The sequence below is a fragment of the Engystomops pustulosus genome, chromosome 1 (genome assembly GCF_040894005.1).
Source record: "Engystomops pustulosus chromosome 1, aEngPut4.maternal, whole genome shotgun sequence".
Taxonomy (NCBI): domain Eukaryota; kingdom Metazoa; phylum Chordata; class Amphibia; order Anura; family Leptodactylidae; genus Engystomops; species Engystomops pustulosus.
This window is the reverse complement of record NC_092411.1, coordinates 218,288,303-218,305,576: the sequence shown is the minus strand read 5'-3', so window position 1 is coordinate 218,305,576 and position 17,274 is coordinate 218,288,303. Positions and strand designations below refer to the sequence as shown.

General features: G+C 44.0%; 1 long non-coding RNA gene across 1 annotated transcript in view; it reads right to left on the bottom strand.

Annotated features, from left to right (window-relative positions):
• Nucleotides 1–7,270: 7,270 nt before the first annotated feature.
• The window catches only part of LOC140104741 (uncharacterized), a 30,634-nt gene continuing 20,630 nt past the window's right edge, over nucleotides 7,271–17,274 (bottom strand). The window contains exon 3 of the long non-coding RNA XR_011850404.1: nucleotides 7,271–7,367. This is a non-coding gene — a long non-coding RNA (uncharacterized lncRNA). The remainder of the gene's footprint in view (nucleotides 7,368–17,274) is intronic.

Genomic DNA, 17,274 nt, shown 5'->3' with positions numbered 1-17,274 from the left:
ATTTCAAAAAACTTTTGATATGTTGTAGGGCAGGTAATTTTAAGTCCTTTTGCAATTGGATTAGTTACCCGAATCTTGCTCCTTCCTCTTGTATTCTGCAGACTTCCTCCTGTTGTTAGTGACTTCTCAGATAGCTGTTGCTAGGCACATTCCGTCTTCACTGAGCAGCTGACTACGGAGGTAGAGACACCCCCCTTTCCCTGTTCACAGCTGATTACCTCATGGTTCAGTGTTTCATCACTCAGTCATGTGCTGCCAGGAGGACTGGCTAATGTAGTAACAAAACACCTAGGCTCTTATCTCTCCCATAGGTTTCCCGACACTTGTATATAAACAAATAATCTGTGCTGTGCTGAAGTTTTACTTGGATAGGTAGATAGATAGATAGATAGATAGATAGATAGATAGATAGATAGATAGATATAATAAAGATAGATAGAAGATAGATAGATAGATAGATAGATAAATTGTAAAAAACAGGCAGCACTCCAGAGGTAGAATTCACAAGTTGGTGATCTTTATTGAGGCAAGTGGCAACTTTTCGGTGTTGGACACCTTTTTTATGCTTGAAAAAGGTATCTAACACTGAAACGTTGCCACTTGCCGCAATAAAGGTCACCAACTTTTGAATTCTATCTCTGGAGTGCTGCTCGTTTCTTCCAATTTGTATCTGCATAATGACCAAGCAAGGACCTTTGCGGGCTTTGCACCCACCTCCTTAGGGGCTTCATAAAGCTGTGCGGACTTGACTTTAGATAAATATATAGATATGGTCTCATTGGTCAGCAGCGTGTGCTTGTAATGAGGTGACAGGAGGCAGGTCCCGTCCCTCCATCTTGCTGATTGTAGTTTTTTAAGAGCTGGATGGTTGCTATGGGCCAAAAGAGATACTAAATGAGAACCAAGAGGCAAAATACTTTGAGGAATGATTCCCAGGGACACCGGGAGCAGAATTAAGTATTTTAGTTTTTTTTGCTCAGAATGATGGTAACACTTTAAGGTGTGAGCTTTGGTGCCATATTGGCTGTCCATGCTCTTTAAAAGTCTGTCTTTTCCCCTGATTACCACCTGTGGAGAAATGGCTCCTAAAAAGATAAGAACAGTCTCATGCCTGAATCTAATTTAGTGGGGAAATCAATGGGCATCTGGGCCCCTAGTCAATAAAGAAAAAGGAAACAAAAGAAAACAAAAATGTACAATGTGTAAAATAAAATGTGCAATATTATCACAGATATAGTATATGCTTTCCACAGTAGAGACAAGCAGTTTATATATTTCAAACTCTCTATATACTTATACTTTCTATCCATGGGATTAGAGCCACCATTCTTCTAAAAAAGACTTTTATTCATGGAGACAGGGAGCTGCAGTATACAGTCAAGCAAGTCCGCCTCCTCACAGAGGATGACTCTGCTAACCCGCTAAAGAGACTTTCTGAGGGTGGGATGTGGAACAAAAGTAATTTCTCTTTACATAACCAACATCACTCTCAACCTCCTCCTTCCTGAGGGTGTGGTTAATTGTGAGCAGAGCCAAAGCCACTGTCTCTCTCACCTCCTCATCCTCAGGAATTCTCTCCATCTGTGTTAGCATAGTCAGCCTCAGTGAGGCAGTGACTGTATGCTGCAGCTTCCACCTCCATGACTGGTACAAGTCAATAAAAGTATTTTTGAGAAGAATGCTGGCTCTAATCCTAAAAATAGAGACATTATGGAAGCATATATTTACCATCTAAAAGGTACTTATGTGGTCTGTGGGTGGTGACAGGTTTTCTTTAACTATTACGTGTAAGCAATTATTTGTACTCAACATGAACTGATCCCAAAATACAAGTATTTACTTCCCAAGTTTACCAAACTGTACACAATTACTGCAGTGAAAAAGAAAACAATTTACATACAAACCAGTTTTTTGATGCCACAACCAAATCCCTAAAAAAACACCTTTGCCCACTCTTTACCTTAATAACTTCCTCAGTACCCCTATCATACCCCAAGATGAAGAGAGCAGACGGTCATGCATGCTGCTCTATTCATCTCTATGGCACTGAAGGAGATAAAGGCTAACTTGTTGTTACTGGAGAAACCTTTTAAGGAAAATACTTCCAACTCCTCTGATCTGTACCCAATATAATTGTTCTGCTATTGCATCTTTTAACTGGATCTTTATCTGTATCTGGCATTTCCAACTATGGCTTTAGCTGACTTCATCTCCAGTTCTATAGCTCACAAATCCAAAGGCTTGACCTGAAAGATGATATTTTTAAACTATGTTTCTAGGTTACAGAATCACAGATAGGTGCATCTGAAGTGATAAAGCCACTAAACCTAAATACATTTCAGGCAAAATCTGACTCCTCAATTTCACATCACTTTAGTGGAGAATTTTTTTCCATTCTTTATTTAACAGACATACCATGCATAGGGCAGGAGCACTTAAGGGATTGCTTGGAGAGAGTTGTACGTACTCCAGGATGCCCTGCGACAGAACCCATAATAAAGTCCAATCTTTGCTGTTACCATGGATTTGGTCAGCTGGAACGCATGCCTTAGAGCACTCACAAGGTGCTGCAGGATTGATTTAGGGCAGTGGTGGCTAAGCTATGGCACGGGTGCCAGAGGTGGCACTCAGAGCCCTTTCTGTGGGCACTCGGCCATTACCAGAGATGACCAGAGATGTCTTCCTACAGTCCCAGACAGCCCAGGACTTGCTGTGCACAGAGCTACTGTATTTTAAAGTGACAGATCTACGTGGGACTACTGGAGGAGTAGGAAGGTGTTGACAGATCTGGATTACCATTGTAGCTCCTGCTCCAGCCCTGACAATTCTTCCTGTTTATGGGACCCTAGAGCAGTGATGGCGAACCTTTTAGAGACCGAGTGCCCAAACCTCAACAAAGACCCGCGTATTTATCGCAAAGTGCCAACACAGAAATTTAATTTGTGATTTATACTCCCTTCTATGTCACAGTTTTCATTGATAACAGCCCCTGAGGCACCAATATAGCAGAAAATAGTCCCTGGTAGAGCTGTCACTTTAAAATACCTCTTTGCACAGCAAGTCTTGGGCTGTCTGGCACTGCAGGAAGATACCTGGAGTCATCTCTGGTGATGGCCTGAGTGCCCACAGAAAGGGCTCCGAGTGCCACCTCTGGCACCAGTGCCATAGGTTAGCCATCACTGCCCTAGAGGGAAGCTACAATGATCATCCAAATTTCTTTTATTTTCTGCTTTATTGATGTCCTCAGGGTGCTGAAATAAATGAAATCTGTGACAGAGCAGGGAGTGTAAATCACTAATTACATTTCTGTGTTGGCACTTTGCGATAAATAAAGTGGGTCTTGGTTGTAGTTTGGGCACTCGGTCTCTAAAAGGTTCAACATCACTGATTTAGGGGCATGAGGTAGGGGTTTAACAGAACATGGTGTCATCTAGTAAGCAGCTTGTCTCCCATATAGTGGAACCTACTGGCAGTTTTTGCTAGAGATTTTATATGGGTAAATGAATGATATTTATCATAGAAATTCTAGAGAGGACATTTCATACCTTACCTGATGATACTAGAATTTTAATGGGTTAAAATCTGGTGATAGTATCCCTTAAACTTCAAAAATATGTCTACATTTACACATTCTCTACTGCAATTGTTCATTAAACATAGACCTATTGCCCATGAGTGAGTTTGATGGGTACCACTTGCACTGTGTGCTGCCTGGAACCTCCGGCCCATAAACTGAAACTGAACTGACATGCTGAGTTCTGTTCCAGTGTATAAGTCTTTGGGCCAGACGTTCCAGCCAGCACAGAATGTGTGATGTGAGATTCACACAACACTCTATCAACAGCCTGGAAAGACCGTAATGCACACCTTTTCTGTCACCACTATAAGAAGGTTATGCACAGGCAAAAATAGGATACTTAAAGGAAATCTACCATTTGATTTCACACATTATGAAGCAAACATACCTTGAGAATGCGGTAGCTACACTGATGGAGGATCATATCTTGTTTAATCCCTGAGGTGAATGGTTTTGCTGAAAAAAACTATTATGACATTCAGGACCTTGGGAACACTGGATTGCATATTCCTTGCTATACATAATCACATTACACTGAGCTTCCTGACCTTTCCAGTCTTAGGTATGGTGCAGAGATTGATTACTTCTGCCTTTCGTGGATTACATCATTCTCCTGATCAGTCTAAGAAGAGAAGCCAGACACAGGAGCGACAGAGACTCATTATCCCAAATTCTATAATTGTTTTTTCAGCAAAACCAGTCAGCTCAGGGATTAAACAAGATAAGATTCTGCATCAGTGTAGCTTTAGCATTCTCATGGTATGTTTGCTTCATAATGCATCAAATCAAATGGTAGGTTTTCTTTAAAGGTGTTGGCCACTTTATCTCATGTATTTGTAAAGTGTAAGTGTGGGGGGCAGGATATTAGGTAATTAACCAATATGCATCTATTAATAGTTCTGCTCCACTTTTTTGATATGTTAAGGGAAGCCTTCTGTCGTTTACCTCATCAGCCAGACATTCCTGTACATAAAATTGCCACTGATGGAGGGTCATGTGATCTCTAACTAGCAATGGCTGATGGACAGTTAGAGATCACATGACCCTCCATCTGCAGCCATTTGGCCCATGAGGTAAAAGACAGGAGGTTTCACTTTACATATTTATAAAGCGGAGCAAAACTATTAATAGATATATATTGGTAAATTACCTAATATCCTGTCCCCCCACAACCACTTACATTCACATTACAAAAGCACGAGGTATAGTGGCCAATCTCTTTAACATACTCCTTTGGATTATAATATCATGTTGCTTTGTGGAAAACTACTTAAAGGGGTTTTCCAGGAAAGTGGAAAATTCCCAAGGTGCTAGGATAAGGAAAAAACAAAGTATACTTACCATACTTTGGCTCCCAGTTCCTCCAGTACCTCTATTATTCAGGACCTGCTTCAGCCAATGAGCGTCCTTGTCAGACCACTTCTATTTTCCACTGAACTTCCCAATCGTCCAACGGTTTTCAGCATGGAACATAGGACATGTCACTTTTAATGAGAGAAAAAATGTGCAAAATCTAGTGCAAAGTTCTCCATGTGAATAGGACCTCAATGTTTTTGCCTCTATTGTACCTGACAATCACATAAAATAAGATTTCTCTAATATTAACAGCAATTAAGTGTGTGTAAATAATGTAAAAATAACAGTGATTTAAACATACTCTAAGCTTCTAGTTATTATCTTCATCAACTACCAGATAAGAATTGGAAATTTGGCCATCATGCTGATGAAACTGAGGAGAACAATCATTTACTGCTGATAGAACTGATATAATAAAACCCAAAGATGGACGTGTTGTGTCGATTTATTGTTCAGTAGATATGGAGTCTACAATTAGATAAAGCTGCAGAATTATTTTTGACATCAGTACAAATTATACTTTTGCAAATTCACATTTGAAAACTGCCAAAAAAATTGTGTATTCCTCCACCTATTCATTATGTTCCAATTCTTTCCTGTTACTGCTGCATTTGGCACACCTCCAAAAGAAAAGGATATCGCATAATGTAAGCCACCAAGTGGCATAACAAACAAGATGCTAGAAAATAAAGACAATAAAAACAATTTAAAACACAGTTAATACCAAATGATACAAGTGCCTACTCAGTAAGGAGCCAGATGTCAATTTCCGATGTGTGCCTTTCATGCAACAGAAATTGGGGGGCGGGCCGACAGACGATCCACGGATTCGGACAACGCGCGGGATTTAACATTCAAAACTCTGTTGCAAGCCAAGCACTTACATGCACCGGGAAGAAGATGGTGAACTCCGTCAGACCTGAGCGGGGAAGCGACACATGCAGGAAATTGGACGCCCGATCTTAGCAAATCACAGCAGCTCCGTATCCTCGTCGGACAACGCACCTTGGGGATCACGACGGGACAAGTAAATAAATGTGCCCCAATAAGTAAAGAAAAAGTAAAACCATTACACAACTTGAGAAACCAGTTTTTCTTTTTTAACTGAAAGATAGAATAAACCCATGAGGTCTATCAAACTAAAAAATGCTCTCATTTATATAAAAAAAATTCTATATGTAATTAGTAAGGTTACAAAAAAATAACTGGCCTGGTCAGCATCACAGGACAGGAAATATGCAGCTAATGCGTTTTCTAGTCAGGTCATTGTCCTCTGCTGTACATTCACTTTTCTCCGTAATGTAGTTTTGTCTCATAGAACTGTCAGCAAAGCAGTTCCGCGGCTGAGAAACATTTTGACAGGTGACAATTTCTCGATGATGACAGTTTTAAACTATCAGTTAGTCATCCGTTTTATGGCTCTTTATTATTTTATTGACCCAGATATCCTTGGAACGCGCTACCGTGTGATGACATCATAGCCTGCCATATGCGATCATGCTTTATTGATGTTTAATTGAGGAGTGATGTGAAAATGAGCAATTACAAGTCACATTTTAGCAAATGCACTATGTAACTATACAGAAATGTCGGTTAGTTCCACATGAATTGTTTCAGCTGAATGCTGAATAAAAGCTATTTTCCAAAACTTACTTAGCACTCCGGGCAATTGTCCAAATGTCGGTATTTAACTTGCCTACCGTCCAAATGTTTCTATGCAAAGCAGGGTATCTGCATCTATCATTCCTGAAATTGTTTTTATCCACAAAAGACATACAGTACACAGACAGAATGTTATCAAACTATATTAAATGTACTCAAAATATACAAGGAGGCATAACACATACAAATGGAACAATAGCTTGTAACAGGAAGGTTTTATTTCAGCTGTTTACTGAGAAACAGAGCAATTGTAAAGCTTCAGTGGAGAGTCCCATAGCCTCCTCGCTGGTTTTACTCTGAAAATATAGCCAAGTCATTTACACACAGAAACAATAAAACAGGTGCACAAGGATGATAATTCTGCCCAATCAGACAAGACTACAAAATAATGAAAACAAGAATAAAACCGCACAGTCCAAATATACATTAAGGTTCAACAAAGTGTCACCAAGCTGCTTCCTCATGAAAGCTTTCTATTAGTAATAGAAGCTCTTCCAAATCTCACCACGCCATTCTTTTACAATTTAACTGACCAAAGCAGTAAAAATTAAAGGGATTTAAATAATTTTGAAAACATAAAAACACAGATGTTCTCCTTACGTCATCCACCAGGCAGTGGAAGCACCTGGTCCATGTGGCGGTCGAACTCTGAAAAAAAAATTTTTCAAATACTCACCTTTTCCTTCCCCCCGCAGCTCTCTTCTCTTTATTCACTTATCTTCCGTATTAATGCACCGCTCTATTGCTGGAGCATGTGATGATCCCATCGCATCTGTAAACAAAAGAGCCATGCATTAAGATGGAAGAGAAGTGAAGGAAGAGAAAACAGCTGTGGGGGAACGGATAGGGTGAGTATTGGATTTTTCTTTTTTTTTTTTTTTGACAGATTTTGGCCCGGAAACAGGACTTTAGAAGCAAGGGGTGGAGGCATGCTATAGGAAAGGGAACATGGGAGGAGGGGGCATGCTACAGGAAAGGGGACATGGAAGGGGGCAACTGCAAGAAAGGGGACATAAGGGGCATGCTACAGGAAAGAGGACATGAGAAGGGGCATGCTACAGGAAAGAGGACATGAGAGGGGGGCATTCTACAGAAAAAGGGGCAATGAAGGATGGTAGCATACTATAGGAAAGGGGATATCGGAGGGGGCAGGAAAGGGGACAATGGAAGCAGGGGAGGCCTAGAACAGGTAAGGGAACAATATAAGTGGGGGGGGGCTTTTCTTTAGGGAATATAAACTAAGTGCACTTTGAGTTACGGTGGGACATGCAAATATACATTTTTGGCTAGACAACAGACCCCATCCCCCTGCCTGAGAAAATTTATGCTCACAGACCATCACTGGGCAAAACATGGTTGGGGACCACTGCCGTAAGTAACAGAACCACACTTCATGGACTATGTCTGGATTTGAAACTAGGCTTTATTCAAGAGATCAAGATTGAATTGCAGTACTGAACAGAATCTAGAATGGAGTGGTGCTAGTTTTGAAAGAAAGCATGCTTATTTTACAAACCATAAATTAATTAATTAAATAGAACTAAATTAAAGCAGAGATACTACATTTAGGGGCATGTACTAACACGTCTAACATAATAGGAATACCTTGTTTACAAAACAAAAGTGCATGCATATGGCTAGGAAATAGCACCAATTTATGGTCAGTGAGTTCTGAAAGAAGAACCGCAACAATCCTTTATAGATTTTAGTGCACGAGTGTTCCATGAAAAAGGGATCAGAAACCCCTCTCAAGTCACAGCACATTAGATTGTGTTTCTAGTAGAGATGGGCGAATTTGTTAAAATTCGTTTCGTCCCGATTCCCGAATTTTTCAAAAAATTTGATTCGACCCGAATCGAATCAAAACGAATCACGTTAAAAAACAGGCATTTATGTATAGGGAGCGTGGTTTGGTCTTCAAACAATGCTGTGTTTTAGTATGACACGCACATGACAGCCGCGGCTCTTAGAATCGCTTCACTCTTCACTTCCATGTGCACTTACATAGGCCAACTTCCCCAAATAAGCGAAGCGGGAACGCAGCCTGACAAGGTAACGTCTGTGCCAGCTCGAAAGGACTGAGCTAAGGGCCAAGATCCCTCTATAACATCAAAGAGTGCACTCTTTTTACACTGAGTGGCACAATGATATAGTGTGAAGGTGGCATCAGAAGCAGCAAGAGCAGCAGAGTGGCACAATGATATAGTGTGTTGGTGGCATCAAAAGTAGCAGCAGGAGCCCGCAGAGTGGCATAATGATATAGTGTGAAGGTGGCATCAGTAGCAGCAGGAGCCCGCAGAGTGGCACAATGATATAGTGTGAAGGTGGCATCAGTAGCAGCAGGAGCCCGCAGAGTGGCACAATGATATAGTGTGAAGGTGGCATCAGAAGCAGCAGGAGCCTGCAGAGTGGCACAATGATATAGTGCGTTGGTGGCATCAGTAGCAGCAGCAGCAGCAGGAGCCCGCAGAGTGGCACAATGATATAGTGTGAATGTGGCATCAGTAGCAGCAGGAGCCCGCAGAGTGGCACAATGATATAGTGTGAAGGTGGCATCAGAAGCAGCAAGAGCAGCAGAGTGGCACAATGATATAGTGTGTTGGTGGAATCAAAAGCAGCAGCAGGAGCCCGCAGAGTGGCACAATGATATAGTGTGCAGGTGGCATCAGAAGCAGCAGGAACCTGCAGAGTGGCACACTGATATAGTGCTATCAATAGCAGCAGCAGCAGCAGGAGCCCACAGAGTGGCACAATGATATAGTGTGAAGGCGTCATCAGTAGCAGCAGGAGCCTGCAGAGTGGCACAATGATATAGTGTGAAGGAACATAATAGGAATACCTTGTTAACAAAACAAAAGTGCATGCATATGGCTAGGAAATAGCACCAATTTATGGTCAGTGAGTTCTGAAAGAAGAACCGCAACAATCCTTTATAGATTTTAGTGCACGAGTGTTCCATGAAAAAGGGATCAAAAACCCCTCTCAAGTCACAGCACATTAGATTGTGTTTCTAGTAGAGATGGGCGAATTTGTTAAAATTCGTTTCGTCCCGATTCCCGAATTTTTCAAAAAATTTGATTCGACCCGAATCGAATCAAAACGAATCACGTTAAAAAAACAGGCATTTATGTATAGGGAGCGTGGTTTGGTCTTCAAACAATGCTGTGTTTTAGTATGACACGCACATGACAGCCGCGGCTCTTAGAATCGCTTCACTCTTCACTTCCATGTGCACTTACATAGGCCAACTTCCCCAAATAAGCGAAGCGGGAACGCAGCCTGACAAGGTAACGTCTGTGCCAGCTCGAAAGGACTGAGCTAAGGGCCAAGATCCCTCTATAACATCAAAGAGTGCACTCTTTTTACACTGAGTGGCACAATGATATAGTGTGAAGGTGGCATCAGAAGCAGCAAGAGCAGCAGAGTGGCACAATGATATAGTGTGTTGGTGGCATCAAAAGTAGCAGCAGGAGCCCGCAGAGTGGCATAATGATATAGTGTGAAGGTGGCATCAGTAGCATCAGGAGCCCGCAGAGTGGCACAATGATATAGTGTGAAGGTGGCATCAGTAGCAGCAGGAGCCCGCAGAGTGGCACAATGATATAGTGTGAAGGTGGCATCAGAAGCAGCAGGAGCCTGCAGAGTGGCACAATGATATAGTGCGTTGGTGGCATCAGTAGCAGCAGCAGCAGGAGCCCGCAGAGTGGTACAATGATATAGTGTGAATGTGGCATCAGTAGCAGCAGGAGCCCGCAGAGTGGCACAATGATATAGTGTGAAGGTGGCATCAGAAGCAGCAAGAGCAGCAGAGTGGCACAATGATATAGTGTGTTGGTGGAATCAAAAGCAGCAGCAGGAGCCCGCAGAGTGGCACAATGATATAGTGTGCAGGTGGCATCAGAAGCAGCAGGAACCTGCAGAGTGGCACACTGATATAGTGCGTTGGTGGTATCAATAGCAGCAGCAGCAGCAGGAGCCTACAGAGTGGCACAATGATATAGTGTGAAGGCGTCATCAGTAGCAGCAGGAGCCTGCAGAGTGGCACAATGATATAGTGTGAAGGTGGCATCAGAAACAGCAGGAGCCCGCAGAGTGGCACAATGATATAGTGTGAAGGTGGCATCAGTAGCAGCAGGAGCCCGCAGAGTGGCACAATGATATAGTGTGATGGTGGCATCAGTAGCAGCAGCAGCAGGAGGGGCCCACAGAGTGGCACAATGATATAGTGTGTTGGTGGCATTAGAAGCAGCAGGAGCCCGCAGAGTGGCACAATGATATAGTGTGAAGGCGGCATCAGAAGCAGCAGCAGGAGCCCGCAGAGTGGCACAATGATATAGTGTGAAGGTGGCATCAGTAGCAGCAGGAGCCTGCAGTGTGGCACAATGATATAGTGTGAAGGTGGCATCAGAAGCAGCAGGAGCCTGCAGAGTGGCACAATGATATAGTGCGTTGGTGGCATCAGTAGCAGCAGCAGCAGCAGGAGCCTGCAGTGTGGCATCATGATATAGTCTGGAGGTGGTGGACAATTCCAGTCCCTGGTAAAGATGGTAGGAGGCAGATGGTGCAACTAGCAGCAGATGTGTGGCATCAGGCGGGTGGCAGCATCAGAATAGTACCTGAGGCAGGTAGTTAGAACCCCGACTCATTTCTCAACGTTTGGAGGAGGCTGATCTAATCTGATGCATTAGGTATTGGTGAGTTGAAATCCTGGCCGATCCAAGCCTGATTCATCTTGACAAAGGTCAGTCTCTCCACATTACGGGTGGACAAGCGGTTTCTCCTGGGGGTAATGATGACCCCCGCTGCACTGAACACCTGCTCTGATGCCACACTACTGGCCGGGCAGGACAGCTTCTCTACTGCAAACTCCGCAAGTTGCGGGCACGCATCAAGTTTGGCTGCCCAGTAGTCCATGGCATCCTCTACCTCAGGTGGTAAAGTGCTGTCCAAGTAGGCCACCACCTGCTGGTGCAGGGTCTGCTTCATGTCCTGCTACTGCTGCTGGTGGCGGCTACCCTCCTCACTAGGCGGGTGAAGGAAATTGCTCATTAAGGAATCCAGACTTAAGCGACTGTTGATGGAACTGCTACTGCTCCTATCCCCCCAGCTCCCCACAGCAGCCGTGGTAGTAGTACGTGAGCAATGACAGCCAGGAATCCCCCGATCAGACCTGACAGAGGATGGACAATGGCACACATAGGCAGCAGCCAACTGTGTGCTCAGTATTTCTCTATAGTATGCCAGTTGTTACTTCCTCTCAGCAGCAGGAAAAAAGTCACCCATTTTGGACCGGTAGCGAGGGTCCAAGAGGGTGGAGAGCCAAAAGTCATCCCTATGCTGGATGTTGACTATTCGACTGTCACTAGTTAGCCAAAGCAGCATGCTGCGGGCCATCTGCGCAAGTGACTCTGAGGGACTCCCGGTCTCCATATCCACAGTATACTGCCACGGTGCTTCTGGGTCATCTGCCTTGTCTTCTACCTCCTCCGGATGCTCCTGCTCCTCCTCTCCTGTCACCTGAGTAGAAAAACCACAAATTGCACCAGACTCTGCTTGTTCTCCAATGTCCTCCTCCTCCTCCAGTTCAGCCCCCAGCGGACTCATGTGGCCATGAGATGTAGTCTCCACTTTTCCATTGCCCTGACCAGACAGATTTTGCAGCATGAGTTCCAGGACATGAAGCAGTGGAATGACGTTATTCATCCCGCAGTCCTGGCGACTGACAAATAATGTGGCCTCTTCAAAAGGCCTTAGCAAACGGCAGGTGTCACGCATGAGCTGCCAGTGGCTGACATCAAAGTTTCACAGAGGAGTACTGCGGTCCGCTTGCATCATCAAAAAATCATTAATGGCTTTTCTCTGTTCATACAGGCGGTCTAACATATGGAGGATGGAATTCCAACGGGTGGAAACATTGCATATCAGACTATGTTGGAGTAGGCCGTTCTGGCGCTGCAACTCGAGGAGGGTGTGCTTGGCTTTGTAAGAATGGCTGAAGTGCGTGCACAGTGTCCTGGCCATTTTAGAATGTCTTGCAGATGGGTGTAAGACTTCAGGAACTTGTTGACTACCAGATTGAACACGTGCGCCATGCAGGGCGCATGGACCATCCCTCCTCTGTGCAGCGCGGATCCCATGTTCCTCCCATTGTCTGTCACCATGGTTCCGATTTTTAGTTGTTGCGGAGAAAGCCACACATTGATTTCTTCTTGCATGACGCAGAGCAGTTCCTACCCTGTGTGACTTTGTTCGCCCAGGCAAACCATGTGTAGAACTGCGTGACACCGCTGTGCTGCACATGTGGTATGATGGAGCAGCACTTGTGGAGGCTGAGGTGGTGGAGAAGGAGGAGGCGGACACTGGCGCAGGAGCAGGAGTTTGACAACGTGGAGGAGAAAGCGTCATCTCTTGTTGAAGTTGTTGGTGTGGCTGGGCGGGAAGCACATTCACCCAGTGGGCCGTAAAGGACACATACTGGCCCTGACCATAATTACAGCTCCACACGTCTGCGCTGCCGTGCACCTTGGAAGATACTGATAAGCTCAAGGACTGGCCCACCTTCTGTTGTACATATTGGTGAAGGGCTGGCACAGCCTTTTTGGAAAAAAAATTGCGGCTTGGAACTCTCCACCTCGGTTCGGCACAAGCCATTAGTTCTCTGAAGGGTGCAGAGTCCACGACTTGGAAAGGGAGAGACTGTAGTACCCACAACTTCGACAAGAGCATGGTCAGCTTCTGCACCTTAGGATGGCTGGACGCATAGAGTTGTCTTTTTGTAATCGCCTCGCTCAACGACTGCTGGCACCATGCGTAGCAAGGAGCAGGAGCATCTGGACCGGGAGATGATGTCAAAGACAAACAGCAACAGCTCCATTCGGCAGAGGTGCTGGAGCCTTGACTTGCTGAAACAGCATGTGTGCCACTAGGTGCTGCTGCTGTTGCTGCGCCAGCAGGATGGACCGCATGTGACACCCGTCTCTCCCAGGCCATTGGATGGTGACGCTGCATGTGTTGGCGCAGGGCCGTGGTGCCAACACGTGGATTTGACATGTAAATCTGGCTGTAAACTAGAGCCCCCAAAAGGTATTGCAATGTGTGATATACAGATACCCCACAACTGACAGTGTAATTTCAGCGAAAATCACTGTATAAACCAGTGGTGGCGAACCTATGGCACGGGTGCCAGAGGTGGCACTCGGAGCCCTTTCTGTTGGCACCCGAGCCATTGCCCCAGCACACCAGACAAGACTCAAAGATTCTTCCTGCAGTTCCAAGCAACCTAAAAGATGCGGCTTTCAGTCTTATTTTGATACTTGCTTCGCAACTTGGACTATAGGAAGAGGGAGAATGTGTAGACAGGGCCGAATTATCTATGGAGGACCTTCTGCTGGTCCCACAATTGCTGTCCTCAGGAGGCCAATATGATTGAAAGTTGTTGAACAGGGAGCAACAAGTTACTGCTTTAACTTTTGGATGGCACCTCACGATAAATAAGGGGGGTTTTGGGTTGCAGTTTGGGCACTCGGCCGCTAAAAGGTTCGCCATCACTGGTATAAACTATGTGGATTTCACACTTAAATCTGGCTGTAAACTAGAGCCCACAAAAGGTATTGCAATGTGCGTTATACAGATACCCCACAACTGACAGTGTAATTTCAGCGAAAATCACTGTATAAACTATGTGGATTTCACACGTAAATCTGGCTGTAAACTAGAGCCCCAAAAGGTATTGCAATGTGCGTTATACAGATACCCCACAACTGACAGCTCACTACTGCAGATGCATGAATGTCAAACAGATTTCTTCCTATTCGATTTTGTCACTAAATAGAACTGCTATTTGGGGTATACAGATCCCCCTTAGAGAACAGCCAGGGATTAGTCCACCAATCGCTACTGCAGATGCATGAAAGTCTAACAGATTTCTTCCTATTCGATTTTGCCACTAAATAGAACTGCTATTTGGGGTATACAGATCCCCCTTAGAGAACAGCCAGGGATTAGTCCACCAATCGCTACTGCAGATGCATGAAAGTCAAACAGATTTCTTCCTATTCGATTTTGTCACTAAATAGAACTGCTATTTGGGGTATACAGATCCCCCTTATAGAACAGCGAGGGATTGCAGCAAGAATCGCACAGCACAATAGCAGCAGCTGGACGCTACAACATGAAGTGTGAAGTGCTGAGATAGAAAATGGCTGGATTTTACAGGGCTGTGTGACATCACATAAGCCTGCCGGTCGCTGATTGGCTTACAGGTCTGCAGATGTCATCGGGGGTGTTCCTTTCTACTTCCCAGAGTTCTCTGCTCCATGTAACACGTTGTTCTGGCACCCATTTAGCAGAAACCTGAGGGGAAAAAAAACAACTTTGTTCCCGCGAATCAGCATAAACTTCGGCTTCGTGGCGAATCGAATTTTTCCTGAAATTCTTACCGAAGTTAGAATCAATTCGCCCATCTCTAGTTTCTAGATGTCACAGATACTGTTAAGTTTGCAGTAAAAATTTGTTTTTTATTATATCTATTAGCTCTTCATTCCTGACCTTAACTTTAACAGTGGAAATTCTCCACTTCTAATGTATTATTATAGAGGAAATTCTCCTGTGTTTCTAGGGGCCCAAAATACACAACCCTTTGACGTCTGCCCCCCCTCCAATCTGTTAGCTGAAGACAGAATGTAGAAGCAGGAGCAGGGAGACAAAGCTTACAGTTTCAGAAGTTCATGCACACTATTTATCTGTAGCTAAACCTGGGGAAGAGCGATGGATTGATGATGAACATGTTTTTAACATATTTTGATAAAAGTTCAATTTTATTACTTTAATGACAAAAAAGCAATTCAATTAATCCATTAAGAAAAACATTTAAAGGATATCTACCACCAGGATGAAAGACTGTATGCAAATTAATCTGAGGGGCTTCAGGTTCCATTAATGTCTATAGATAATGGCGCCCCTTAGGCTCATTTGCATACAGTCCTTCATCCTGGTTGTAGATGACCTTTAATTAATAAAACTACCCTATCCACTTAAAGTCTTAAGCATCGTGTTATTATATGTAAAGCTGTTCCAAATATATTGGGGCTCATTAACTAAGGGTCTCAGATCGCACATTCATCGGACTGTTCGCCGTTTTTGAGCATTGCACAGCTTGGACTTGTATTTAACAGGTGTCTGTGCTGAGATTGTTTTGCACACAATCGGATTTTGGCGCAGCTGTGCTGGCTTTCATGCGTCAGTAATTGGGGGGCGTGCCATCGGATGATCCGACGGATTCAGACTGAGTGCAGGATTTAACTTTCAAATTGTGTCGCAAGGTAATGCACTTAGATGCACCACGAAAAGGATGCTGAACTCCGGCAGACCTGAGCGGGGAAGCGACACATGCATGATATCAGGCGGACAATCATAGTGAATTGCAGCATAGTGCAATTTCATAGGAAAATGCACGTTCAGTGAACTCCGCGGACCGGGTAAGTAAATGAGCCCCATTGTCATTTGAAGAAGAGCAAAAAAGAACTTGGTAACTAAAGGGTTAACAGAATATACACACAATCCATGATAACAATGGATGTGAGATGATGCATTAAAGAGGATTTAGCATAGCCTTGCGCTGTGCAATAAAAATACTGACGAGACATGGCCAATTTTACTGTTGTGTGAATAGCCCCTTACACAGGGAGATACTCTTTGACAGAGAGTTGCGTGCCACTTTCAATACAAAAACCTGGGGACAATCAATCTACGTTCCAAGATTCAGACACTCAATTTAATAACAAATATCATAAGAATTTAAAGACACAACTCACCATTCCAATTTTTGTTTTTCACAAATTCATATTACATGGGTGGGAGGACAGAGAAAAGTAGGCATTCGTTTTTACGCATGGTACAGAATATTTTTCCTCCACATGCAGCAGATGAAATTACCCGAGAAAAAGCTTCAAACTGCCTTATGAGGAGCTTGAGTCAATAGAGACTGAATAACTCACTGAATATAGATATTTTTAGTCACTTGCCGAGAAAATGAATGTTTCACTATTCAAAGCAAACATAGCAGAATTTAGCTACTGTCTAGGAGTAAAATTTTGACCATTCTTTCGAACACATTGGTAATTTGTGTCTGAAATGCATTGCCCCGCATGTTTAAGGGTATTTCCAACTAAAAAGGTACATAGGGGAAAAGGTTGAGTGGCCTCACAGCAAGTCAGTGTCCCAAAAAGTATGCAACGGTGTCAACATTCTGGTGCAGTTTTAAGAGTAACCTAGATAAAATAATAATTGTTCTAAAGTACAACTCCGCCGTCTTGCACTATGCCACATTTACCATCCATCAAAAACAATTTGGTGCAGAATAAACCTGCTGCACCTACAGTAGATACGTGCACACTAAAGGGCACAGCTGCAACGTTCTCCTGCCAGGACCTAGCATAAAGGCTTGGGGGCAGCTACATTCCCCTGGTATCTGAGTGGCTGGTTTTGGTGCGGCCTAGCGCTAGACTTGTCACGGCCGCTTGGTCCTAGTCCAAGCTGGGCAAGTCCAGCGAGGGGATGCATGAAGAGGGGGAGGCAGTAGTATGATGGAGGATTCCCCCTGGGGGACTCCCAGTGTAAGTATAGCTGCAGTCAGGGATCCCTCATGGAGACAAGATGTAGATGTTTATTACAACACTACA